Genomic DNA, 26,654 nt, shown 5'->3' with positions numbered 1-26,654 from the left:
GCCCGGTCCCGGGCGCTGGAGGGCAGCGCCGCCCAACAAAGGCCCCCGGGGGCAAGGGCGGGGAGTCCCGGCGCACCGGCGAGCCGGGGGGTGAGAGGGACAGAGAATCGCTCGGGGCTGGCCCTGCGGCTAGGGAGGTCCGCGCGACGCTCAGTGGACAGAGCTCGGAGTCCACGGCGCGGAGGAAGGAGGGATGCGTGGACAGGCCAGCAGTCGGAAGCATGGGTGGGAAGGCAGGCAGATGGTTGGAGGAGGGAAGGAGGGCTGGAGGGCTGCAAGGGCAGATGGAAACACAGTTGGAGGCGACAGACAGGTGGTGAGGGGAACGAATGGCCAAATGGATAGAGATGCCTGTGCCCGAGAGGCGGGACAGACAGAAGACGTGACTTAGGATACAAGGTTGCAGCGCGGCAACCTGGCATTCCTCAAGGCAGAGCAAGTTTCCTAGCTTGGCTGATTGAAGGGATCAGAGCCCCCTCTGGTGTCTCGGAGTCAGCCAGAGCCCCTCCAGGCTTGCCCCACAGCCTAGGCACAGAAGGTGAAGAAAGCCATAGTTCTGAGCACGAGCCACAAAGATTCTGGCCAGGCTGAACACCCCAGAGGTCACTGTGGGCAGCCCTCCTAGCACAGCCCTTCCCCAGGGCTCTGTTACTCTCTTGCAAAGAAAAGCAGAGGTGTGAGATATGTGGGCAAACATATCATGGTCAGTGTGGTCTTGGACACCCTCTTTAAAACTGAATTTCTGGACAGTCCTGCTTTGGCCTTTAACAGCTGAGGATGTGGGTGTTTATCTGGCTTGAATATGTTCCCGTGGTGTGAGCAGCCACTGGGACGGGCTAGAAGCGGAGCTAGAGATCAAGATGAATCGAGGGGCTGCCCAGCATGTGACAGGCTGTCATGAATCCAGGGTAGACCCGCTCCCCAAAAGTAAACAAGCAAGGCTTGTGTTTTGCAGTCCCTGCTTCAAACATAACTTGCAGTCAACATAGATGTTTGTTGCATAACTTGCAATCAACATAGATGCATTGTTTAGGTTGTCCCGAGCACTTTACCCTATTAACTTGTCTAACCTTTACAACAATACAGTAAGGAAGCTATTCACCTAATACAGAGGAGGAGCAGTGAAGTTAACCTCAAGGCCACACAGCTAGTAAATGGTAGAGGTGGGATGTGAACACAGGTGTTCCGAGTGCAGACTCTGGGCATGCAACTGCCAGGGTCTTGTGACTCTACATGGAAAACTAACAGATCCAGATGGTGAAAATAAGCCATGATAGAAGGTCTCCCTCCCTCCCAAATACTTACCAATCTTCTGGCCCAGAGGAAACCACTGTTAACAGCTTCCTTCCAGAAAAATGCAATTTTGCACACACAAGCATGTGTCTAGATTTATATCTATACCTTTTTATAACAGAAATCATTTACTACCAAATGCTGTACCTTCTTATTTAACATTACGTGTTTGAAGATTTGCCATATTAAAACATATAGAGCTACTTTGTCTTCAGGGTTACAGAGTAAGTCATTGTAAAGAAGTATTATAATTTCATTCACTGGCCCTCAACATTAATGTAATTTCTAGCCATTTTCTTCTATAAATAATGCCTCCAAGGGCATTTTTATATTTACGCCTTTCCTCATCTGTACAAGCTTATCTCAAAATAAGTTTGGAGAAGAATTGCTGGCTGCATTTATAAAAAGTTGAGATATAGTGCCAAGTTGCTCTGCAAAGTAGTTTATGAATATATATGTAACTGGTTTATTGATTCTGAAAATTTGTTTACTGACATTTATCTGTATAAAATTCTACATAAAATTTGTGGACAAGAAGTTTTGCTTTCTAATGATTCTGAAAGTAGTCATGTTGTCAAATTTGGATTCTTCCTTAATATGGTAAAAAAGAACCATTTTTTAAAACTTTGCCTATAGTTTCTATAAAAGGAAGTATATACCCATGATAAATTCCTTTCAGAATTTAGGAGTAGAGTCAGTTCTTTATTGAATAGCAATTATATGCCTCCTTCTGTTTTTGCTTTGACTTCCAGGGTGCTCAAAATTACATCTGTTGCTCAATCACAACCCAGACATTAACCAATGAAGAATGTCATTTTATGTTTATTATTTCTATTTTAATGGTCTAACTGCATATATGCATCTTATATTGCAAAGCCCTCTAATTGATGTGGGAAGTTGGTGTTATATAAATAAAATCTAAATGACATTAAGGTCAATAAAAGAGATCAGGTAACATGGTTAAGAAAGGAGGCAAGGGGGGAATCAGTGCCTTCCTGTTAACATGTCTAAGAGACTTTAATTATTCTTACTGCTCCTCAGAATTATTTTTAGATGAAAACAAATTAGGAAATTTCCCTCACCTTCCCCATTCTACAACTGGATGGCAGAAATTAAGATTTTCGGGTAGAAAGCAAACTTGGAGATCATCTAAGCAAACCTAAGGCTACAAATGAGGAACTGAGGCCAGAGAGGTAAGGTGACTTACCTGAGGCCACAGCTCTAGGAAATGACAAAGGCAGGATTAGAACGTGGGTGGCTTGAGGTCCAGGCCAAGGCGCTCTCCCACCGCATGACACACAAGGCAGACGACTTGGGGTGGCAGGAAAGAGGAAGAGAAGGTGACCCCACAGCCCCTAGCAACGAAAACAACAAAAAGGACTTGAGGCACTCATAAATAATTAAGCAATTAGCTGCAGCAGCTATTCCCCCTCCCCTCCAGCATCCAGTCACCAAGGCAACTTGGGCAGGGTGCCTGCTGGTTGCCTAGTAACAGTGTGGTCTGTTCCCCTGACATGCTCCCTAGGCATCAAAGGATTTGAGATCCACGAAGAACCTTAGACAGGCATCACTAGTCCAACATCTTTATTTTGCAAATGAGGAAATGGAGGCCCAGAGAAGCTGGGTAAGCTGCCCAAGGTCACACAGCTACTCAAAAGCATAGCCAGGCTCCATTTCCAGCTGCTTTCCATTACAGCAGGGCTGCCTAGGGCAGTCTAGAGATGGAGAAGAGGAGGATAACTCTCCACAGTTCCCAGAAGAACGAGAAAGTCAGAGCCAGTGAGCAAGCAAGCAAGAGACAGACCTTGAGCGCTCATATGCAATTAGCAGGAGCTGGTAATCCCATCAGCCCAACTTTCACCATCACCATGGCAACATGGGTGAGGTGGGTGCTGGTTGCCTAGTAACAAGTGGTCCTCTCTTCCACTCACATCCAGCTCCCTGGGAGTCACAGGAGCAGTAGAATGTTGAAGTTGGAAGGCAACGCAGCGATCCTAACTCAGTTCCTTCCTTTAAACAATGATGAAACTGATGTTCAGGCCCCCTGTGTATCACCTTAGCTAGTGACATTCCTTCCACTGACGATCTCTTCACAGCACTGTGGAAAGGGAACCTTCCACTCCATAAAGTCAGAACATGGGTGAAAAAAAGGCCTGATGGTCCCCTCGAGAGAAGATACTTCTACCTTTTGCCTAAATACTGGTGATGCCACACACAATATCTGGCACACAGCAGATGTACACAGAAGATACTATTATGGACAGTAGATAAAGACTGGGTCTATAAAGTTCCTGCTATATATGGCAACATTTTCATCCTCTCTGTGACTCAGTTTCCACAAGTTAGGAATGGGTGTTCTGATAGTCTATATCTCTTGAGTCACTGCTAGATTAAAAGAGAAAGTGTGCCTATCAAGGGCTTAGTATACGGCACACGTGGAAATAGGTGTTCACTTACTCCGTATTTAATAGATATTTATCGCATTTTTGTTATGCAAATTCCACTAATACAGGTTCTTGAGATTCATTAGCGAACAGTACAGAGAATTCAGACAAAAGAAATCCCTGTCTCAGGGAGCTGACATTCCGATGTGTGTACGTGTATATGTATATATATTTCAAAATTAAGTGTTTGTTGAATAGGTGCAGTAACTCGATGGCAATATGCTGTTTATGTTACTGGGCTCCTTCTCTAAGACTGAGATGTTTCCTGTTTATAGGGTGTGATGCTATAAATATGCATGCCTTCTTTTATGTGGGAACTCCAACTTCCTCAAAGCTCAGAAGAACAAGGAAGGCACTGGCCACTAGAGGGCAGACTGTAAAGCCCCTACATACAGGGCAGGGAAAAGCACAGGATGGGGCACAGGCCCGGACTGACGCCTCCAGCAAAGCCAAGTGTTACCCCTGCCCAGTCTCAGGCCATGGTTGGAAGGGTGTTGAGACTATTCTGGAACCCTGGGCGGGGGAGGGGTGGAGAGAAGCTGGAGCACAGTTTAAGAGTGACGGCTTTGAGTGACATCTATCCATGCCTTGACTAAGATTGTGCCATGAGTATGCTGTGCAATCTGGGGAAGTTATTAACTTGCTGAGCTCCAGATTCTTTACCTGGGGAGTGGAGATTACAAGAGCTCCGTTTTGGCAAGGTCATGTAGAACAAGATCAGCTGGTGTGATTGCTCTTGATTCTGAGACCCCTAAGCACTGTGAATGCAGGGACAGAGCGAAGGAAATAGCTGTTACGCACTTGCAGTGGGAAGGCTGATGTGTCTGCGGTCACTAAACCTAGAAAATGTGGCGTGGAGGATCAGCTGTCCCACCCCTCAGCAGAGCCCTCTTCCTGTTCTACCCACACGTCCTGGGCTGGTCTTCCTTGTGCCCACGGGTGCCACCCACTCCTGGTTTCTCACCTCCTGAGCTCCAGCCAAGCATGGCATGGAATCCAGTCACAACACCCTCTTAACTAGTCTCCCCACTTCCAGCCTCACCTCTCTGATCTTTTGCCAACATCAGCCTGGGCACCAACCCTCAGGCACCAAATCCATCACACCATAAGTGCTCCCACAGCTTCTAATGCTGCTCAGGAAAAGGCCCGAATTCTTCCCAGCGCCAGTGGGACCTGACAGCTTCTAGATCCTTCCTGGCTTTTCACCACACAGCTGAGCCCTCCCCCAGCCTCTCTGGGGATGTGCACACACCGTGCGCCTGCTCTGCATGGCTGGCCCCTTTGTCCGCCCGAGCCTCCACTCTAATGTAGGCTGATGCCCCTCCCGATTGCGTGCTTCAGGGCACACATCCCAAGCTGCTGGGACCTACTGCGGATCACCCATGCTACAATACAGTGATACCTCGGTTCACAAACTTAATTCTCCCCATGATTGTGGTCACAAACCAAACTGGACAAGAACTGAATCAAATTTCAACATGGAAACTAACCACTGAATTTAATCCAGTTGTCATCCAATTTGGTTCACAACCAGAATCATAGAAATAATTCAGTTCATGCACCAAGGTGCTCGTCGTTTATGGCCCCAGAGGGCAGTGCTGGGCCTATTTCCACCCCTCAGTCACATGGCTTGCACATCATAGATTTCTTAAGAAAATCGACTGAGTTAATGATAGATACTGAGTGAAAGGATAAGTCCATAATTTTTGTCTCCCAATTTCTACTCTCTCCTCTGTCACTCTGTCCTTTCCATAGACAGCACATTGACCTTCCAAGTCTTTTTAAATCTATTACTTCTTTGCTTAAAAGTCCCAAATGGATGCCTGTCTCCTACAAGTTGACGTTTTAAATCCTCCATACCTCAACCCACCGTATGCAGTTACAACTATATTTCCATATATATCTAGAGATATATGTGTGTACACCTACAGTTACTTATACTTAGAAACACATAATAAACATATGTACTTGGAAACATACCTGGATATTCAAACAGACTTACTCTTATTCCCTGGAACTTCAGGCTTTCCACAACAACATGAGCCCCCAAGGACAGGACTGGGATGTCTGCTTCCCTTACAACACCCCTGATACTGAGTACAGTGTCTGCTTCATAGAAGAACCAACTTTACTGAATCTGTGATGTGCTTTCTTCCCGCAGTTGGTCCACACATCGTATGCACTCACATCTCCACATTTTTGCCTAAGACATTTTTCTTTCTCATCCATATCTCATCCTTTGAGTGCTACAGAAAGTTCCATTGCAAGATCAGTCTCCAGCGCACCTTGAAGGGTGCAGAAGACACAGAGAGACCCAGACCTATGGCCGAACAGCTCCCCAAACTACTTTCTCCAGGAGCTCTCTCCCTGGCAAAGGGAACACTGTTCTGAAAAGTAATCATCCTTTTCTTTCCTTAAAAAAAAGTCTCAATCAATTTGGATATAATGGTTTTGCGGCCAGTTTAAGAACTCTGAGCAAATAATGGGCTTCTGACTGCATGGTATTCCACTGACTGGACCAGCAATTACTCCGGGACCCAGCTGCCACTGAAGGCCACGGAGATTGTCCCAGTGTTTGCGTTCCTCAGGTGCAGTCTGCAATCAACACACTCAGGAAGTCAGTGGCTTCTTGCCCAGGAGTGGTTACTAACGCTGTGGGGCCAGCTCCCAGAGGTTCAAGATTAGAGCTGCTGAGGAAGGCTGGCAGCCTTAACTTTGTGTTCAATAATTTTTAAAAGATAAGAAAAGGTGGGCAGTGGGGAGGCAATGTGATCAGAGCGAAGTCCAAAAATGTGTGCTTGAGCCCATATTGTAAAGGGTGAAAGATTTACACAATCTGAAGAGAAACCAGAGCATTGAGCCCATGTTTTAATGGCCACAGAATTTAAGACGAATCAACCTATTTCAGTCTCCTTTAATTTAATTGAAAAAATGAGTATGCCAAGAACATCTGTTTTGTTGTGCTATCTGGAAGACTGAATCAGGGCATCTGGAAAGGCCCTATGTAAACCATAAAATGCCCAACTGTTGGTTGTTGCTTTCTTAATTCCTGGAGGGGATAACTCTACCTGTTCTCTGCTTTTGGGACATGGGTGTTCCCCTCTGTACTGCTTAGGGAGTCAGAGAAGTGTGTGTAGCATGGACAACCATCCTATTTTGCCTAGGACTCTCCTGATTTGATGTCTGAAAGATCTGTTACAGCGCCATGTCCTGGAGACAACTAAAAAGGCTGGTCAACCAGAAGAGAGTGTGCAGAGCACCACCTGGTTTTCCCGATGTCATATTACGACATGAACTATCCTGATACAGAAAATATAAACTTACTAGGAAAGTACTAGGAGGTGATGAGTCATGTTACAAAATGACCACCTAGACCATAGTTAGCCTCAGCTCTGTGGAATTAGGAGAACACCTTTGTAGGCCTCAGAAAATAATGGAAAGTAATGTTCATGCAGTGCATACTCAATAAATATCTGAATAATGAATGTTTCTAGGGTTAAAACACCGTCACTAAAGCATAGATTAAAATATTTTATAAGTCATTTACTTCTTGAGAGCGGAGTACAGTAAAATTTGAGAAGCCATTAATCATTTGATGGGCAATTAGTAAAGGAAAATAAAGCAACTTTTGAAACAAAGCTAGATTATTTGTTTTACAAAAACAAAACCCTGTAATTGCATAAAATTTTCAGACTTAGTACTACCGTGCAAAATGCCACATTATTTCTCATAAAGATGTTTTCAGTGTTTGGGCCAGTGAAGTCCTATCAGCAGGAATCACCTACTCCTAGTACAGAAAAGCACTGTCAGCTTCTCCTTTCTTGTTCATTTCCATTTGCTACACATCCTGCACCTAATGTTAAGTTGCACTTTATGATATTTCATTGAAATTTTCTTAGTGTTTGTGGTAAGAGAGTATCTTATTTCCACAGGCCAAAAGTATGCACTTATTGACATGCAAAATGTGAGCCCCACTGGGGGTCATGGCAAATCTACCTGTTTCATGCTGCAAATACTTACTGTCAGTGACAGTGATTTTGGGTGATAGCAAAGAATCACTTTTGTCTTTTCAAAGCCTACTAGACCCCTTAGAACTGTATCCTAAATTACCCTGCATTTAGCTTGATTCCTTATCATTCCTCAAATGCCCAAGGGTCGTGTTCTCTTACTTTAATGGACTGAAATATGTTATGTTAAATATGATCTTGTCAATAAAATCCAGTACCATATTTTCTGCATTTTGGAAAAGCATAGTTCATGATGCAAATAATTTCCTATTTCTCATTTGGTGAGGAAATCATTAATAAAACCACACTCCTTACAAGAATAGAGGTTTAGCTGTAAGAGAGCACGAACCACCCAAACAGGCAAGATATATATTAGTAGTGAAGAAACAAGTCTACTGGTTAGACTGTCCAGATGGAAATGAGTAACTGAATCATCCTTCATCAGATCAAATAGCACCTTAATAAGCTGCTGCGTCATCTCGATTGATTTAATTGAGCTGGAAGATACGAGAAAATAATTATGACCTGTAAAAGCATCATTTCCTAAGCTCATTAGCATTTGGCCTGTGAGTCCTCTCCTTTTTGTTCTGTAGGTGAATTTACCTCTCAAATGGGTTTCAGGCTACCCACTGGGGACCACTGCTGGAAATCCAGGAAGTGCTCTTATTATTTCCAATAAAAACTCTCCTAACCTCTTCCTTTGGTTCACGACTTCATTCTTTAACATTTGCAGAACTACAAACTCAGAACATACGATATCATCTGTAGGTCCCCCAGAGATACAAGATTAATAGGGTGTAAGTCCCAGCGGGGGGAGGGGGGGGTGTTATTCTTTTTCCTCTTGCAATATGTCCTTGCTAAACCATGATTCCATTTTTTCATATTTGCACTCTGTTTTTCACTGGATAACCTTATAGCTTTATGTCTCTTCTGCCATTTTTCTGGTCGTAGATTTGGGGAACAATATGCCTCATATAAAAATGGGGGGCCTCATCTGCCAATTTAAAAGAGCACTGGCTGCTGCTCTTAAATCTCAGGGAACAGGTTTTACTGGGACAGTCCGCTCTGATCTCCCCTTCACGTGGGGGAGGGGATGTGAGCCTGCCCTCCTGAGTTTTGCTTCCCACATGATCCAGCACTGGTGAAGGAGCAGTTTTAGCTCTTGTCACTTTCTGTTAGTCTCCCGAGAAGGACAGCTCCTGGGCGAATGGTTCCATTAACTTCCCTAAGCATAATAAGGACAAATCTCTCACTGCTAAAGCTTCTTAGCTCCAACTTTCTCCTACAGCTTTTGCTTTTCCCTCTCATTTCTTGGAGGCATGTTTTGCTGAAGACCATAAACCCACTGTAGGAAAGTTTCCCATCCCAATTTTCTTCCTGCCTGTAGGGTAGCAAAGGTTTGGAAGGAGGTAGTGACAGTCCCAGTAGATAAAGTTCCTGTGCCTTACGTACAAAGCTACTCAATAAAGTTCCTGTGACTTAACATGGAAAGCCACTGTGTCTTACATAGATGAAGTGCATGTGCCTTGAACTGCTACTGTGGGATCAGGCACTCTTCTTTCCTTTCTCCATGCCCCTCCCTTAGAAATAATGCAGTGGGCAGTAGCAGCTCACCTAGCAAAGCAAGGACCATTTACTTTTAAGAAGAGGCCTAGGCTGAGGTTCACCTTAACCTTGTGGAATAACTGCTACCACAGTACAGGCTACTTGGGGCCTTCTATTAGAGTTATAGTACCACGGGAAACTGCACCTTTGATAGCCATAGCCTGGCCCCCTGGGCCCCCTTCCTCCTGATCCTGTGACCCTTTGGCTTCTATTAGTTATGGACCTTTTTAATGTGAATGTTCTCCTGTTAAAGGAGTCAAAATTTTGCTTTAACAGTCATGTAAATGTATACAAAGATTTTTATATAGCTGTGATGCTAATTATTGTAATCTCATGATATAGTAAATGTATTTATGTTCCCCAAGTGTACAGGTCTTCCAAGATGCAAAACAGAAAAAAAGTCTTATACTTGTGACTTCCAGGTTAAAGTGGGTTATTGTGGTAAGCTCTTTTCAGGCTCGAGCCTCTGGCTTTCCCTTACTTGTGTTCCAGCTACTTGTGATGAAATGCGCATACCAATCTAAAATGAAACAGCCAGCCCGATGATATAGGTAAGCTTTCAGGCTTATGCTTATCTGATTGTCTTATAATTGTGTTATAACAGAGGTACCTAAACACTGTGCAATCTAGACACTGTCCCTCTAATGATTAGAGATTAGGCATTAATAATTTGTAAAGTACATTTATAAAATACATTCTACTCAAATTGTACTTTATTAAAAGATAATATATTTAAATAAGGGTTTATGTCATTTAATATTTTGTAATTGAGTAAAAGTAATTCACTAGAGAGTTATTTTATACTAAAATAGGAATTTAAATGTATTTTTAGAGTTAAAAACAATAATGTTATAAGATAATATTATAATAATGTGGTAATACTATAATGTCATCATGATTCTTATGCTAAAATGCTATGTTCTCTCTTGATCTCAAATTTTCCATGTAAAATTTCATAACTATTGTTAACACTCTACAAGAATTCAACTTCTAAAACAACCATAATAGGTAAAAATATAATAGTTCTCTGGTCTTACTTTGTATTTCAAAGTGCTTGGTATTCAGATAAGATCATGATTGTTAAATATACTGTTCTCATTGTAATGCTGGTGTAACTGATCTCCTGGGTGTTCAACAACTGAGGCTTAGAGAACAATGCTAAAAAATATATCTGGAGTAAAAAGACATCCAATATGTTGGTCCTGGGTCTCCAAGGTCACCAAGGACCCAGGGCATAAGGAGACTGCTCTAAAAAGATCCTACAACTCTGGTGAGTCATCCAACACCTTGAACACGAAGATTGTTGGACCCTCTAATGGATGGGAGTCAACCAACAGTGCAAAAAAGGGGGTTCACCAAAGGGGAAACATCTCCCAAGGAGATCTCCAATGGGAGCCAGATGGTCAAGCGAGACTTTGACTTATTCTAGCAGACGACACTGATAAAGGAGTTAAGAGGCTCCACACATGGTACCAAAAATAACCCTGAAGAGCCTTAACTGACTTTGATATTTACAGCAAGAGGTTAATTTTGATTAACACACTTTCACTTTAACTTGGTCTTGAACACCCAGCAGAAAAGTATAACCTAAAAGAGTTATAAAAGAGTATAAATAATATAGTTTAGATATAAACAGAGGGCTCCAATCACAACAATGACCTCTGATACACTGACCTCTGCTGCTACATCTATAACTTCTCACTATGATGGCTCAGTGAGGCTAAAAAGCTACAATAGCAGCTATAAACGCTCAGGAAAAGTCTTTATATTCTTTAGCTGAAATAGTCCTTCAAAACAACAGGACCTTGGACCAAGGATATAGCTCAACAGCACAAGTGCCTGCCTGGCAAGTGCAAGATTCTGAGTTTGATTCCTGGTACCAAACAAACCCAAAAAACAAAAAACCAGGACCTGAATCGTCTTATGCCCAAAACTAGAAGGACTTGCACACCAATGAATGAAACTTGTTATCTTTATATAAATAATTAACAACAGGTAAATGAAGACCTTAAAACAATAAAAAGTAAAAGTTAGGCTTTCAGATAACCCCCATGAGCAGGCATGTCTAAGACCCAGCTGGTTACAGTCTCTACTCTGGTCCTTAAGGACAGTGTCTGGACTTGGCTCCTTCCCTTACTTACCCCACTCTGTCTCTCATTCTGGTTATGTTTGGGTCATGCATTAAAATTTGTTTTTTCTTGCCTAGAGTTGGTCAAACTCCAAATGTTCATGCTGACAGAACCAAGATGAATGTGCTTGACTCCTTTTACCAGAGTACATAAGACTGACTCTCTGAAGAGAGTCTGCAACTGCTAAACCCCAACGTAATTTCTATCCAAGGCCCCTTAGATTAGCTTTCTGGAGAAAATCTTGGACTGCTGTCTTCCCTACATCAACTTGCCTCAGTTTGAAGCAGCCAGATTCAGTCTTCACCCTCTTCCCCCTAACAACAGTTAGGGTTACTTATTCAAGAGGGAAATGTAGAAAATAGTTTATTGAGTTAGTTTGTGAGTACGGCAGGTAGCCAGCTGAAGGCATGTGATAGAGTTGGGTGACCACCTACATTGATAAAAACTTGAATTAGAATAAGTGGTGAACTAGGACTTTGAAAAAAGAATGAACTTCCTCAGGCAGCATGGAATGTAGCCCACTCCTACTAAAGGGGGGTGTGTGTGTGGCCACTCCTTATTAAGCCCTGAGTTCTGAGGAATTTAATGTGCAGAATAAGCAGTTTTTCCTCCCAAAATCCCAATTTCCTTTAAGCCCTACATGTTGAAGAACTGGGTTAGGGAGCCTGAGTTCCCACTGGTGAGTTCTATCACAGAGCCACCTGTGATTGGTGGCTACTAAACAACTGAGTAACTCTTGTTCTTGCTTATCCATAAGTAGCTCTGAATTGAGGGGCCATGTGCCTACCTCCTTGGGACCCCTCCTGATAATCCAGGAGGTGTTCTTCTTATTTTCAATACCCCCTCCCCCCACACACAATGGGTTTTAGATTTGTAGCCTGCAATAGCAGCCCATACTAAAAAGAAAAAAAAAAAGGTTTCAAAATACAATTAAATTACTGGAATTAAGAAACTGGAACCCTGGTGTTCGGTCAAATCTTTTATCAAAAAAGAATCCAAACCCTTCTTTTACCAGTCAAGTTGGTAAGTACAAGTTGTCATGGTAACAAGATGTATCAAATTATAGGAGGAATGATGTTCTTCATCTAACTAGGTGTTTATCTCCTTTAAGTGGGGAGAGATTGTTGTAGCTGAAATCCATTATATTCCTTTCAAATCTGCATTAGAAGCAATCATTTCCTTTATTATATATAGGAATATACAGGCGCAGAGGCTGTCATAAAAGAGGGAATTAAAATTACTTGTAGAAGAATTGGTGCATAAATAAAAGACATAAAATGAAAATGAATCCCATAATATAAGTCTATTGACACATAGTGAAAGAATGGGAGAGTGGAAATCACATAATATAGCTCCTTCACCTACAGCAGGACACATCTTCCTTCAGTAGTATTAGTAACTATTTTTGACAGAATGATCTAGGCCAGAACGGCTTCCTGGAAGTTGAGGTGACTTGCTAATAGGTGTGATGTCACCACCATGGATAAGAGCACAGGCCTTTATTATCCCACAGATCCCTAATGGAAATGCAGAAAAAGGACAATGCCAAGCTCAGCAAGCAAGCGTTCCCCTCTCTCCTTAACAAAGCCATTGTGGAGAAACACATGGACAAGCTAATTTTCTAGAGAGTATATTAAGTCACAGCTCTACACGAGAGGCGGTCTGAAGTTCATTTTGGATTAAAGTAACCTAGGGGAACATCTTTCCTTCGATTTTCTTTCTTTTTCTGGTGAAGATCGTTTCTCCACTTCCCAGAAATGAGAGAGAGAGAGAAACAGACAGACACAGAGACAGAGGCACAGAAACACAGAGACTCACAGAGAGAATATTTGATATCCTAGAACGCTGAGACTCAACAAAGCCCTTATCCTGGCACTTAGTGTAATAATAATGCAAACAAAAATACAGTTCCAAGACAAATAAAGAATTTTTAAAACTGAACAGTAAGAACATAAACAACCTGATTAAAAAATGGGGCAAAAACCAGAACAGATTTCTCACTGAAGATATACAGATGGTAAAAATCATATGAAAAGATGCTGAGCATCACATGTGATTGGGGAATTGCAAATTAAAGTAACAATGGGATATCCCTACATACCTCTTAGAATGATGAAACCCACCACCCAATGCTGAGGAGGATGTGGACGGACAGGGACTCTCATGTACTGCTGTTGGGAATGTGCAATGGGATAGGCCCTTGGGAAAAGTTTGGCAGTTTTTTACCAAATGAGATATACTTTTACCCTCCAAAATTGCTGTCTTTGGTATTTACCCAAAGGAGTTGAAAATGCATCCACACAAAAATGCTTACACATTAGAAACTACACAGAGCTTGATTAAACAAGATGGTAGGAATTCAACAATGATTGTTATTTTGCATAGTTATCTTCAAATAAGTTGTTCAGATTACCAGATATAAGCATGCAAAATTGGTAAAAAATTTAAGCATTAACTATTCTTTTCAATATGCATTCTTACATCTGGTAATCTGAGCAATTTCATTGACAATAAGAATATGTACTATAACAACCATTATTAATTTCCTATGATCTTGTTTTGAAATTCTGTATCATTTTTATTGTTTTAAAAGAACCTTACACAGATGTTTATGGCCGCTAAATTCATAACTGTTTTGTAATTTGCAAGAGACCAAGATATCCTTTAGAGGTGAGTAGGTAAATAAAGTATAATACATCCAAATGGATTTCATTCACTGGTAAAAAGAAATTAACTATTAAACCATGAAAAGACATGGAGGAAATTTAAATGCATATTACCAAGTTAAAGACACCCATGTGGAAGGGCTACGGGCTAGAGAAGTCCAACCAACTATATGACATTCTGGAAAAGGTAAAACTGTGGAGACAAAGGATCAGTGGTTGTGAGGGGTTGGTAGAGGGGAAAAACGGATGAATAGACAGAGTACAGTGGATTATTTAGGGCAGGGCAACTAGTTTTTGTGATACTGTAGTGGTGGACACATTTCATTATATTCCTGTCAAAGCTGAAAAAAATATATAAAACTAAGAGTAAACTTCAATGTAAGCTATGGTCTTTGTGTGATACTGACGTGTACTGTAGGTTCATCAGTTATAACAAATATTCCATTCTGGTGAAGGCAGATGGAACTATGTGAGAAACCACTACACCTTTTGCTCAATTTTGAAGCTACTTTAAAAAATAAAGTCCATTAAAGAAAAAATACCCACAGAAATAATAGCTATCATATTCTGGATGCTTAATTATGTCCTACACTATACATCTCATCTAATTCATACCTCAGTGTTTCGAGGCAGGTATAACCACCATACTCACTTTACACACTGAAGGTTCAAAATGGTTACATACCATTCTCAACCAGAGCAAGAAGCACAGATTGTAAACCAAGTCAGCCTGATTCCAACTCTGCTCCTAGCAACTGTCAACCCCTCTGGAGAACACATTTCACCCCCTGCCCCTCCAGAAGGCCTTGCTCTATCACCTAAAAAATAAGGTGGGCTGCTGACTAAGGAATGTACTCCAATTATGCCCTGATATGTTCAAAACAGGGCAACGTGAAGAACAGTGTTTGCATATTTGGTGTATAAAACATGGACACCCATTAGCTGAACCATATAGGACCTATCAAATACCTGAGTTCAGCTACAAATTAACAGCAGACTAATATTTCTCATAAACTTAGTTGAGACATCTGTTTTTAAGGGGGACAGTTGAAGTGTCATATACCACAAACTCAAGGATCTCAAAGAACTAGAGCACAAAAAATGAAAAAAAAGTCATTCCAAGGCAGAACATAACCAAATCACTCTGAAAAACACAGTCTGTATAAAAGAATAAAAGTGAGAATTGGAGATGATTTTTCATAGATAATAATACATATGAGAAAATAGTAAGACAATCTCTTTAAGGCCCCAAAGAGATAAGACTGTAGACCTAGAATTCTATACCAGTGAACTATTTTCCCAGAAACAGTGGAGAAGAACTCTGCCAGAAAGACGAAATAAACATGCTTTCTTGATTCCTCTCATAAGTACACTGAGGAATCATGAACATTATACATACAACAAACGTAAGATGATGTAGAAAATGGGCAAAAAAGTGACACACTGCTAAGAACTTCAGTGTGCAAGGGATAGCACAGTGGCAAGTTCCCCAGGTTTTCTTTTTGCTTCTTTCTCTCAGTCTGATACTAGCAACCTCAAAATAAATCCCAATGAACAAGCACAAAAAGTCTGCTTTTTCTAGCTAAAGAATCAGAAAAAAAAAAGAAACCTCACAAGATTAAAATAAAACAGTTTATACACAACTATACCAGCTAAACACAGCAGAAAAACTGTGAACCCACCCCTGCCCAAGCCAGCAAGGACAAGTAGGAAGCTCAGACAGCTACCTTTGAGCAAACCACAAAAATCATGATCCAACAAAATGCTATTAGTAAAGGGCTCACCTCAAATACAACAACATGGGTAGGCTGAAAGAAAAAGGATGGAGAGAAGAGCTCAAAAAGTGAGAGTGGCTATACTAACATCACATAAAGTAGACTTCACATCAAAGTTCACTAGAGACAGTGAGGGACACTGCATGTTTGTAAAAGGATTCACCTCCCACGAACACATCATGATCCTAAGTATGTGTGCATCTAGCAACAGAACCTTGAAATACATAAAATAAAACATGACAAACCTGAAAGGAAATAGGCAATCTACAATTACAGCTTCTAACTTCAACAGTCCACCCCCAGCAACTGTTAGAAAATCAGCCAAGGTGTAGAAGAAACGAACAACAACTACAAAATCAACAGGATCTAACTGACATGTATAGCACTTTTATTTTGAGATGAGGTCCTGCTAAATTGCTAAGGTGTCCAGGCTGGGCTCAAATTTTTGATCCTCCTGTCTCAGCCTCCTTGAGTGCTGAGATTATAGCCATGTAACACTATGCTCAGCTAGAAAAGTGGCATTTCTTAAACTATCACTTATAATGGTATAAAAATAGGAAATACTTATAAATAAATCTCACAAATGATGTACAAGAACTGTATACCAGTGAAGTGCAAAACTGCTTAGTGAAATTAAAGAAGATCTAAATAAATAGAAAGATATAAGTTGTCCGTATGTAAGATGACATAGTATTGTGAGGATCTCACTTCTCAAAGCAATCTTTACATAATTCCAATTAAAATCCTAGCAGGCTTTTCTGTAGAATTTGATGACCTGATTCTAAAGCACATACTTAAATGCTAAAGACTAAGAATAGCCAAATCAAGTGGAAAAGAAATAAAATGGAAAATAACATTTTCTGATTTTAAGGCTCATTATAAAGCTACAATAATTAAGAAAAATACAGTGTGGCATCAAGGTAGACAAATAAATTGAGCAGAACAAAAAGTCTTGACATAAGTCCACACATAAATAATCAACTAGTTTTTGATAAATGTTCAAAAGCAATTGAACAAATGTTTTTTAGCAAAAGGTGCTGAGACAGTTGGATATCCATGTTAAAAAAAAGACCCACAAGCCTTAATCTACACCTCACACTCTTTATACAAATTAACTAAATATGGAACACAAAACTAGATGTGAAATCTAAAATAATAAAACTGTTAGGAGAAAATATTTGTGACTCTTGGTGAGACAAGAATTCACCAAAAGCATGATTCATATAATAATCCAAATGGATAAACTGGCTTTAATAAAAATCAAACTCTTTTGCTCTTCGAAGATACAATTAGAGAAACAAAAAAGGCATGTACCAGGAAAAAAGTATGTGCTAACAATGTATCTGGGCAAAAACCTCTTGTTTTCATAACATATATAGAACTCTCAAAAGTCAATCAGAAAATAAACGACTCACTGAAAACGGAAGGACAAAACATTTCAACAGATTCATCAGCAAAGAAGATAGAGGGATGGCAGATAAGTGACCGAAGAAATGCTCAACATCATGAGTCCTTATTTCCATCCTAGTGGAATTCTAGTCCTAATGCATTAGTCCTAGTGGAACTCTGGTCCTAATGCATTAATCAAGTATAAATGTAAAATAAGACATTTTCAGATACTTAAAACCTTAACACTCCTACCTCCAAAGGACCTTTCTCAGGAAGCTACTGATGTACGTACAGCACAATAAAGTGAAACAGAATGAACGAAGAAAGAGGATGCGGTTGCAGGGGACGGGAGCTCTGTTGGAGAAAGAAGACAGAAAAGCTCACTTTGGAAGGAGGTACCGAGGCAGCATCTGTGCAGAGCGATGGCCAGACCAGGGTAAAGTCAGGGAAGGGAAAAAGTGGGCTTTTAAAGAAAGGCTGTGGTGGGGCTGGGGATTTAGCTCAGTGGCACAGCGCCTGCCTGGCAAGTGCAAGGTCGTGAGTTCGATTCCCAGTACCGGAAAAAAAACCAACCAACCAAACAAACAAAAAACCAAAGAAAGGCAGTGGCTTAAGCACAATGCTTCTAACCCTGAGATCAGACCTCTGCAAGGTCACATGAAGTCTATGGAGAAATAAACCAACATAAGTATTCTGAACTTGTTACACTAAAAATTCTAAGACTGCATCCCCCCTCCCACCCCCGGTTGTTGCAGATGCTCTCCCCAAAGATCTTATTAATTCTGGTCAAGGAAAGAGTCTCTGTCTCACCTAAATTAAAATTTAATGCAAAGCTTCATGGTGGGGTGGGGGAGCAGCAAGAACTGATATGTGTGTAGAACTGGCAACAACATAGAGGGTATTTAACAGAGCGAAGCTTTCATTTTTTTGTCACACAAAAGTTGTTACATCATAGGTCTATTAGTCCATTTTCCTTTACTGTAACAAAATACCTGAGTCTGATTGACTTATTAAAAAAGACATTCAATCAGCTCACAGTTTTGGAGGTTTAAGGTCCAAACAGCATAGCCTGAGCTTTGGAGAGGAGCCCATGACCAGGACATCTTGGCAGATAGCAAGGCAAAGGGACTGCATGGTGATACAAGAAGCCAGAGATGAGAGGGACCAGTGAACCCAGGAGTGGTGCACCACTGAGCTACACCTATGGCCCTTTTTTATTTTTAATTTTGAGACATGCTCTCAACTATGTTGCCCCAGGTTAGCTTCAAACTTGAGGTCCTCCTGCCTCAGCCTTTTGAGTAGCTGGGATTGTAAGCATATGTTATAATGTCTGGATGCTTCCTCTTTTATAACACTCCTCTCAGAAGCACTAATCAGGGTCCCATGAAAACTATATCCATTCTTTTCATGGCCAGTATCCATGATGACCTAATTCTTTTCACTAGGTCCCTCTCTTACAGGTTCAGGCCCCACCTCTTGGAGGTCCCACACTACTGCTCAGCACTGCCACGCTAAATACCAAGTTCCTACAGTGTGAAGGCCTGGCGCACACCAAGCACACCCAAACCATACCAACGAACAAGAAAACTTGAGGCACAGTAGGTACATCCTTAAAGATACATCCTGTGAGCCTCTCTACCATAGCTCAGACACTGCAAAAGGACATAGCTCAAAAACCTGTGCCCGGGAAAGCATTCTCTGTAATTCTGTAGAATTACAAGTAATAATACTCAATGTACTATTTGATTTTTTTCTATGTGTATGTGTGCTATTGGAGGTTGAACCTAAGGCTTTCACACTTAACTACATCCCCAGTCTTTTTTAAAAGAAAATTTAATTTTGAGACAGGGTTGCACTAAGCCACCAAGTTGCCCAGGCTGAACTTGAACTTGCAATCCTCTGGCCTCAGCCTCCTTGAGCCCTGATATTATAGGCGTGTGTTACCTTGCCTGGCTACTATTTGATTTCTGAGTGAATGAGAGCAGAGATATAGCACCGGTAACCTTGACAGTGTGATGGCCATACCCTTGTTCCATGCACCTGCAGAGACTGTTAAGGGTCAGAATTCACTCTACAATCTTCTGCAGTCACACAGCCCCCTGGCTCAGGGTTGTACTGAATATTCAAAGGCAACATTTAGAATCACATTAGTAACTGCATCCAGAGGGAGTTTAAGTGGCTACTCAGTGTAAGGGAAAACAGCAGCCACCACAAGAAGGCTTTTCTCCCCTCATGGTGTCACAGCTGCTCTAAATTAATAAAAAAAATTATGGTGCATCAGTAATGCCATTTTAAATGGCAATGTTAGTATAGCTCTCCTGTTTATTTCCAACTCTGCAAGTGTTCATTTTCAAGTGAGTAAAATACTTCCTATATAGCATAGTGGTTTTAGCCAGGTGTGGTGGCATACACCCGTAATCCCACCACTCTGGAAGGCTGAGGCAGGAGGAACAGAGTGACTGGACAACATAGTGTCTTAGTGAGACAGTGTGTCAAAATTAAAAAAAGATTCTGAAAGTGCTGAAGATGGAGCTCAGTTGGAAGAGCCTGGGATTAATACAGTATTACAAAACACACACACACACACACACACACACACACACACACACACACCCCAAAACAAACCACACAGTGCTTTTATCTCAATTTTGTACTAGGAGATGCAACCTTGAGTTTAGTATTTATATCATACTAATGATAGGTTTCCCTTTAATTATGTATTACTCAGCACAGCCCTGTATGTTTTGTTAGGAACTTAAGACTTCTGGGCCAGACAGATGGCATTTTTACCTTGCCCTGCCACTATGTGTTGTGTGATCCTAGATTATGTCATCCCTTCTCTGAGGCTGGTGTTTCTCATCTGTATATGGGGTACGGCGTTTGATAGGGGTAAGTTAGATGATGGTATGCAAAGCACCTCAAGTGTATGACAGGATCTTGGAAGATGATAGCTTTGCAAGTGGATACACTGGGACATAAAGCCAGTGGCTGACCAAGAATTTAATCCCTCTTTCTGAGCTCAAAGCCCTGCAATGACTAAATGCTGATGCCCATGAAGGGGGCAACTCAGTCATGTGACCATGTGGCAAGGCCATGGCTTATTTCTACGGCCAGCCCCAAGGAAAGTACAGGAAATGAGTCCACAGAAGTCAATAATCAGGAGCCCATGTTACTTTTAAGACTCAACCTCATTTTAATAAAGACATCCCCAAAGGCCATATAGATGACCAAACTTTAATATGATTTTTTTTTACAATTCTGTATTTTCACAGGACATTCACTGAACTTGCAACTATCACCACTGTGTAATTTTTAGAATATTTTTGTCATCCCCCGAAATCATCAGACCCATAATTAGACACCAATTCCTCCCCCAATCACTGAAAAATATCAGTCTACCTCCCGTCTCTGTGACTTTGCCTGTTCTCTGCATTTCAAATAAATGATTTGTACACGATGTGAATGATCGTTTGTATTTGGCTTTTTTTCACTTCGCATGTTTCCAAGGTTCACTCATTTTGAAGCATCAGGTACCAGTATTTGATTCCTTTCTATGAATGAGTAATGTATAGCTATATGAGTTTTGTTTATTCATTTGTTCTTTGATGGACATTCTTTCCTCCTTTTCATTTTGGGAATCTTGTTGCTATAAGCACTTGTGTTCCTGCTTTTGTGTGGACATGTTTTTGGTTCTCTTGCACACATACCTAGGAATGGAACTGCTGGGTTATGTTTAACTTTCTCAGAAGCTGCCAAACTACTTAGCAAAGCAACTGTGTCACTTTATATCACCAGGAGCATTACGTGGGAGCTTCAATTTCTCCGTATCTTTGACAACACTTGCTACTATTTGTCTTTTTTTATAATTACCCTCCTCTTGGTGTAAAGTAGTAATTTCTTTTCTGGTGCTGGGGAGCCAAAACGGGGTACCTTACCACCAAGCTACATCAACAGGCCCTTTAAAAATTTGCTGAAAATTTTGATGCAGGGTCTCACTAAGTTGCCCAGGCAGGTTTCAAATTTATGATCCTCCTGTTTAAGCCTCCCTAAGGGCTGGAATTACAGGTATGAGCCATAATGCCTGGCTCGACGTGGCATTTTAGGTGGTACTGATTTGCATTTCTCTATTGACCAGTGATGTCAAGCATCTTTTCCGTTTGCTAACTGGCCATTTGTGTATCTCTTGGAAAATGCCTATTCGACTTTCCTTCTTTATTGTTTTTCAGTGCTGTGGCTGGAAGCCAGAGCCTTACACTAGGCAAGCAGTCTACCATGAAGCCACGCCTCTCCAGGATTGCCTACACAAATCCTTTGGCTATTTAAAAATCTGGGCTGCCTATCTTTTTATATCTGAGATAAAGTCCTTCATTAGATACTGTATATGATTTGAAGATACTTTATTCCATTCCATAGGTTGTCTTTTGAATTTTTAATGGTGTGCCCAAATTTTTAAAAATTTTAATAAATTCCAATCTATTTTTCTTTTGTTATCTGTCCTTTTGGTGTTATATTTAAGAAACTACCTATTAATCTCAAGTCATAATGATTTACTCCAGTGTTTTCTACTAAGAGTTATTATATTTACATTGATTTTAAATTAAGTTTTATGTATGGGGTGAGGTAGTTTATTTGCATGTGAAGAACATTAACTGTTACAATTTTCACTAAACTATACTTGTTTATTAAATATGAAAATATACCAGATATACACATATACATATAAAGACATTCAGTCATTCATTCAACAAATACAGGCAGCAAGAATGATACTTTGAGATATGAGGTGATAAATTTTCTTCCTCTGTATTTTCCCTTTCCTTCCAAAAATTCAAGCAGAGAGCAGGTTGTGGGATCTCTTGACTAGCAGAGATGAATGCAAAGGTGGCTTCTTAGCTTTTGTTCTCCTAAATTTTGGAGCCAGGTTCCTATAGGAATTGGGTAATGATACTGTCCAAAGAACAAGGAAGAACTGGATTTTCATGCTGTTCCAGAGATGATACAGAGTCTTTGGAGAGGAATGCAAATGGGAAGAGAAGGCGGCACAGTATCGTTAGCGGGGGACCCAGGCACACCACGAGAGCAACGTGTGGATGCCCCTAATACTACAGGCACCTCTTAGCCCAGATATTCATACCTTAAGTCTGGCAAGCCACAATGACCAAGCACAGGAACAATATGGCAATAACTGACCAAGTATTAGATGACATACCCCCACTCATCCCCACACCACCTGGAATAACCATGTACTGTGAAACTAGGGCACTTGCCTGGAATTACAAAGCATCTGGAAGAACCAACGAGCTAGGATGAAATCCAAGAAGCACTAAGGTTATGCTTTTGTTCCCACCACTCAGACAAAATGGCAACTCAGAGTCAGAAATTAGGTTTCTAGGAAGCAGTTATATTTCTTACGTTCTTGATTTTTATGAGCACATTTCCATACTTTTCATACAAATACCGAGAACCTACTTTGTACCTGGCATTCTGTGAGATGGAGCTGGGGTGGAGAGCACACAAATTAATCAAGCCACAGCTAGCCAAGGCATTTATAGTCTGGGGAGAACAAATATGCATAATTCTAGTCACCATTTATTGCATGCCACCTGTGTGGGTGCTTTGTGCTATGCTCCTTGTAAGTAGAACTCATTTAATTGAATCTTTCTTGTAACAGGCCTTGAAGATTCAGGTGTTTTTAACAAGCAAAAGTCCCAAGGAGGCACAACTAGTAACTGGTAGGATTTGGATATGAACCAGGGTATATACCTAACTCCAAAGCCTGTTTGCATTCTTGAAGTTAGGACTTCCTCTCAGGGAGGGCCAAACTGAGGGCTATCTCCCGATAATTCAGTAGCCACTGGGCTTAGATTTTGGTTAATCTTTTTCTAAGAGTTGGGATGCAGTTAAGTGGAATCAGTCTTCTGTAACTTGGTGTTCAATGTACTCTTTGGCAGAGGCCTGAAGCTTGACAGAAGACAGTGGTTAAAATAGACCTCATGATCTTTGAACCCATGGGTTTGACTCTGGGTGTGCCAACCAGTTCCTCTGAACAGGGAGCTTTCTTTCAGGACTCCCATCATCCGCTTGTACATCAAAGAGGTCAACATCACTGATTGGGGAGGGGGAGGATCCCAAGTTAAAAGGAAAAAGCGAGTTATAAGCAGAGTGGAAAAATTTTTTATAGGGAAAAGTCGCATATAGCTGTTTTGTATTGACGTGCAGGCACTGAACTTGGTATCTAAGACAGTATTTAAAAGTCTTGCCTAAGCTTCCTAGAAACAGCAAAAGGAAAATAAGTTGATTCTGGCCAATGAAATGTTAATGGCTTTTCCTTAAGCATTAATCCACTAAACAAATGTTGAGAATGGAAGATGTAGACATAAATGCTCTAAGAGTCCCGATTTATATATTTTATACTGCTGCTTCTGTTATTTGATTCTGGGCAAGTGATCAAACCAAATCTCAAATTCAAAAGAGAAGCCTATCGGGCCATAGATAACAGTAAAAAAATGTGGAGAAATTTAAATTATAAGGAACTAATGTCTCTTCTTTAGTGTCTGAAGGTTAAATTTCTCTGCGTTTCAGCTATAAACCATTCAACTTCCATTTTCTCATCGACAGTACAATACAGAGCCCAGGACCTGCAGAAATCATCGGGTCCCTTTTCCGTTTCATAAATGGGAACATCTGCAAGTCAAAGATCACAATCTGTTGAATATGATGTATTTGGGGGAAGGTACTGACTTTGGAGTGGGAGGCTGCGGAGTCTACTTCTCACTCCCCACTAATGATCCTCCTATAAAACTAAAGTGTTAGATTGCTTGTTTGGAAAACCTTCCCCTCTCTTAGGGGGCCACTCTGCTGTGTACCTGAGCACCTGCTGTTTGCTCATTGGTCGGTTGCTGTCCGCACATGCTTAGTGGCTTTCTTGCGCCAAGCGGCAGTTTATGGTGGTTACAAGGCTAAGCTCTAATGTCTGATTTTGCCTTGCGATTCCAGCTCTCACATTTACTGGGGGTAAACACCTGAGCAAGTTAACCTTTCTGTTAAGTGGACACTGTAACACGGATGATTGGGAGAAGGTCAAATCAAGTAACACATCAAGTATTTAGCTTACTGCTTGACACATACCAAGTACTCACTAAATACGCCACTAACACTACCAGAGAACACCCAGACATGGGGTCTGCGTGGGTTGTAAGAAGGCATTTCCCAGGCAGGCACCGTGGCACATGCTTGTAATCCCAGAACCCTCGGAGGCTGAGGCAGGAGGATCACATGTTTGAGCCCAGCTTGGCCAACTCAGTGACTCTAAAAAAAAAAGCCATTTCCTTCTTCAGGCAGATGCCACTGAAGGGTGAAGGGCTCCAGACCATGGAAGGCAGAACTTCATTGTCTAGGGCAATGATGGCGAACCTTTACAGGTTTCAATGATATAAACAGTCCCCTGCAGCACATGTGCCATAGGTTTGTCACCACTGCTCTAGGGCTATGTGTCTGGCTTTAAGCAAAGAAATAAAGAATCATTTCCCGCCTATCCTTGCTGATCATGGGTAGCCAACAATATGTGATTGTTATCACGGGTACACCTCTACGAAGCTTTTTAGAGAGGAGCTGATTTTGATGGCAGGAATACTTTTAGTTCTTTCCTTCTTTTTTTTTTTTGCCTGGGAATGCAAAAGTGTTGGCTGGGGTGCTTGTTTGATCATGAAGAAAGAACTAAAAGACTTTCACAGCACATACCAGGCCTTGAGCTGCTAAATCAACGATAACCACTGACCTCCAAATGTTTTTGATTCATTAGGAAAATAAACTCGTGTATACTTTTTTTTGCTGCCATTATCAAAACGTAATCCCTAACAAGTATACCCTCTGAAATGGATTTCTCTTATCTGTTAACAAAGCCTTGCAGGTTTGCTTGGTCACTAAGGCGTCCTAAATCAGGTGTTCATTAGCTATCACTCAGGTTTCCACAAAAACGTTCACATTGTCCTTAATGGCCTTGCTACTCAATGTGCGGACAGTGGCCTCACAGTAATAGTGTCACTCAGCAACTTAGGAGGAATGCAGAGTCTGCAGCTCCATCTGGAATCTACTGAATCAGAATCTGCATTGTAGCAGGACCCCAGTGGTGTCCTTACACACGATTTGAACCTGTGGACCAGACTTCCAGGGTCTGTTCTGTGTTTTCTCCTCTATAAACCTCCAGTGTTGAGCACAGCTCTAGTCATATCGGACTCCTCAAAACTTTCCAAGGGCTTCTATGCCCACAGACTTCAGTGGAGGCCCAGCCTGACAGTCCAGGCCCTCTGTGTGCTTTTACTGTCCTGGAAATGACCGTGGAAATGCCTGCCATGCATGTAGGAGGTAGGCAAAAATAATTTTCTGCATAAAAGAAAAAAAAATGAACGTAACTGAGAAACAACGTGCGCCTTAATTCTGGCTATCCCATGCTAAGCACGGGGAGCAACGGTACTAAAACAGGAAAAAAAAAAAACCATACTAGACACGGTCCCTTGGCTTTAGGGGGCTTAGAGACGTGTAACCAGGTCACGATTTTTAGGGGAAGAAAAATTATAAAATATATGAGTTCTAGGAAAGAAATGAACAAGGTCAGTAACAGAGAGTAAGGCAGGACGGTCAGAAATCCTGAAGACGAGGGCTCTGCTGTGCAGCTGGTCCACACAGAGACCAGTGCGTGCCAAGCTCTGCCAGAAGAATTCGGTGCATCTGAGGAACGGAAAAGCGGGGCTGCCCTTTCAGGTTCACCGAGAGCACAGCTAGCCCGGGAAGAAGGTGCGCGGGGTTTCTTTGGGAGGAAATGCCCCATTTCTGACCCCTGTGTGTCTCCGCCAGACTCACGGAAGGGCTTGAGCGCGCGGGCTGCGGAGTCGCAGGAGTCCAGCCCTGGAAATGCAACCAGGTGAAACTGGTGTCCCAACTCCACCACTCGCCAGCTCTCCACTCCCAGACCTCCGCGGCGCCGCTTCCTCGGGAACACAGCGGGGTTCAGACCAGCACCAACTTTGTACTTATGGCTGCGGGGGACGCCTGCCAATCTCCCAGCACGCTGTCTCCCACACCGGGGCTCACCTCAGCGGATCTGTGACCGGACGGTGGTTGTTCCCATCAACACGAGCTCTCCTCCGGTGCCCCCGTCCCCGCCGAGGCCTCTGGCCCTGCCATCCCGGCAACCTCCCCCACTCACGGCCAGCACCGTGACCCCCGTTACCTGGGCCAGACGCGCCTTGTCGCCACCTTGCGTCCTGGGCCCTGCCTCCCTCCCGGGCCCGCGGCTGTCGCGGCGGCGTCCCCAGCCCAGCCGGGCCCGGAGGCGCGGGATGCCTGG

The 26,654-nt window shown here is 42.0% G+C and overlaps 1 protein-coding gene across 2 annotated transcripts in view; it reads right to left on the bottom strand.

Annotated features, from left to right (window-relative positions):
- Eif4e3 (eukaryotic translation initiation factor 4E family member 3) overlaps positions 1 to 26,654 on the bottom strand; it is a gene marked incomplete at its 5' end in the record, with an annotated part of 166,141 nt that extends 139,487 nt beyond the window's left edge. For both annotated transcript variants that reach the window (XM_013513679.1, XM_005383789.2), the window contains 2 exon segments: positions 2,501 to 2,648; positions 26,538 to 26,654.

This window comes from Chinchilla lanigera, unplaced genomic scaffold (assembly GCF_000276665.1).
Source record: "Chinchilla lanigera isolate Chin_1 unplaced genomic scaffold, ChiLan1.0 scaffold00020, whole genome shotgun sequence".
Classification (NCBI taxonomy): domain Eukaryota; kingdom Metazoa; phylum Chordata; class Mammalia; order Rodentia; family Chinchillidae; genus Chinchilla; species Chinchilla lanigera.
The sequence above is the reverse complement of the archived record's forward strand: the minus strand, read 5'-3'. Positions and strand labels throughout refer to the sequence as shown.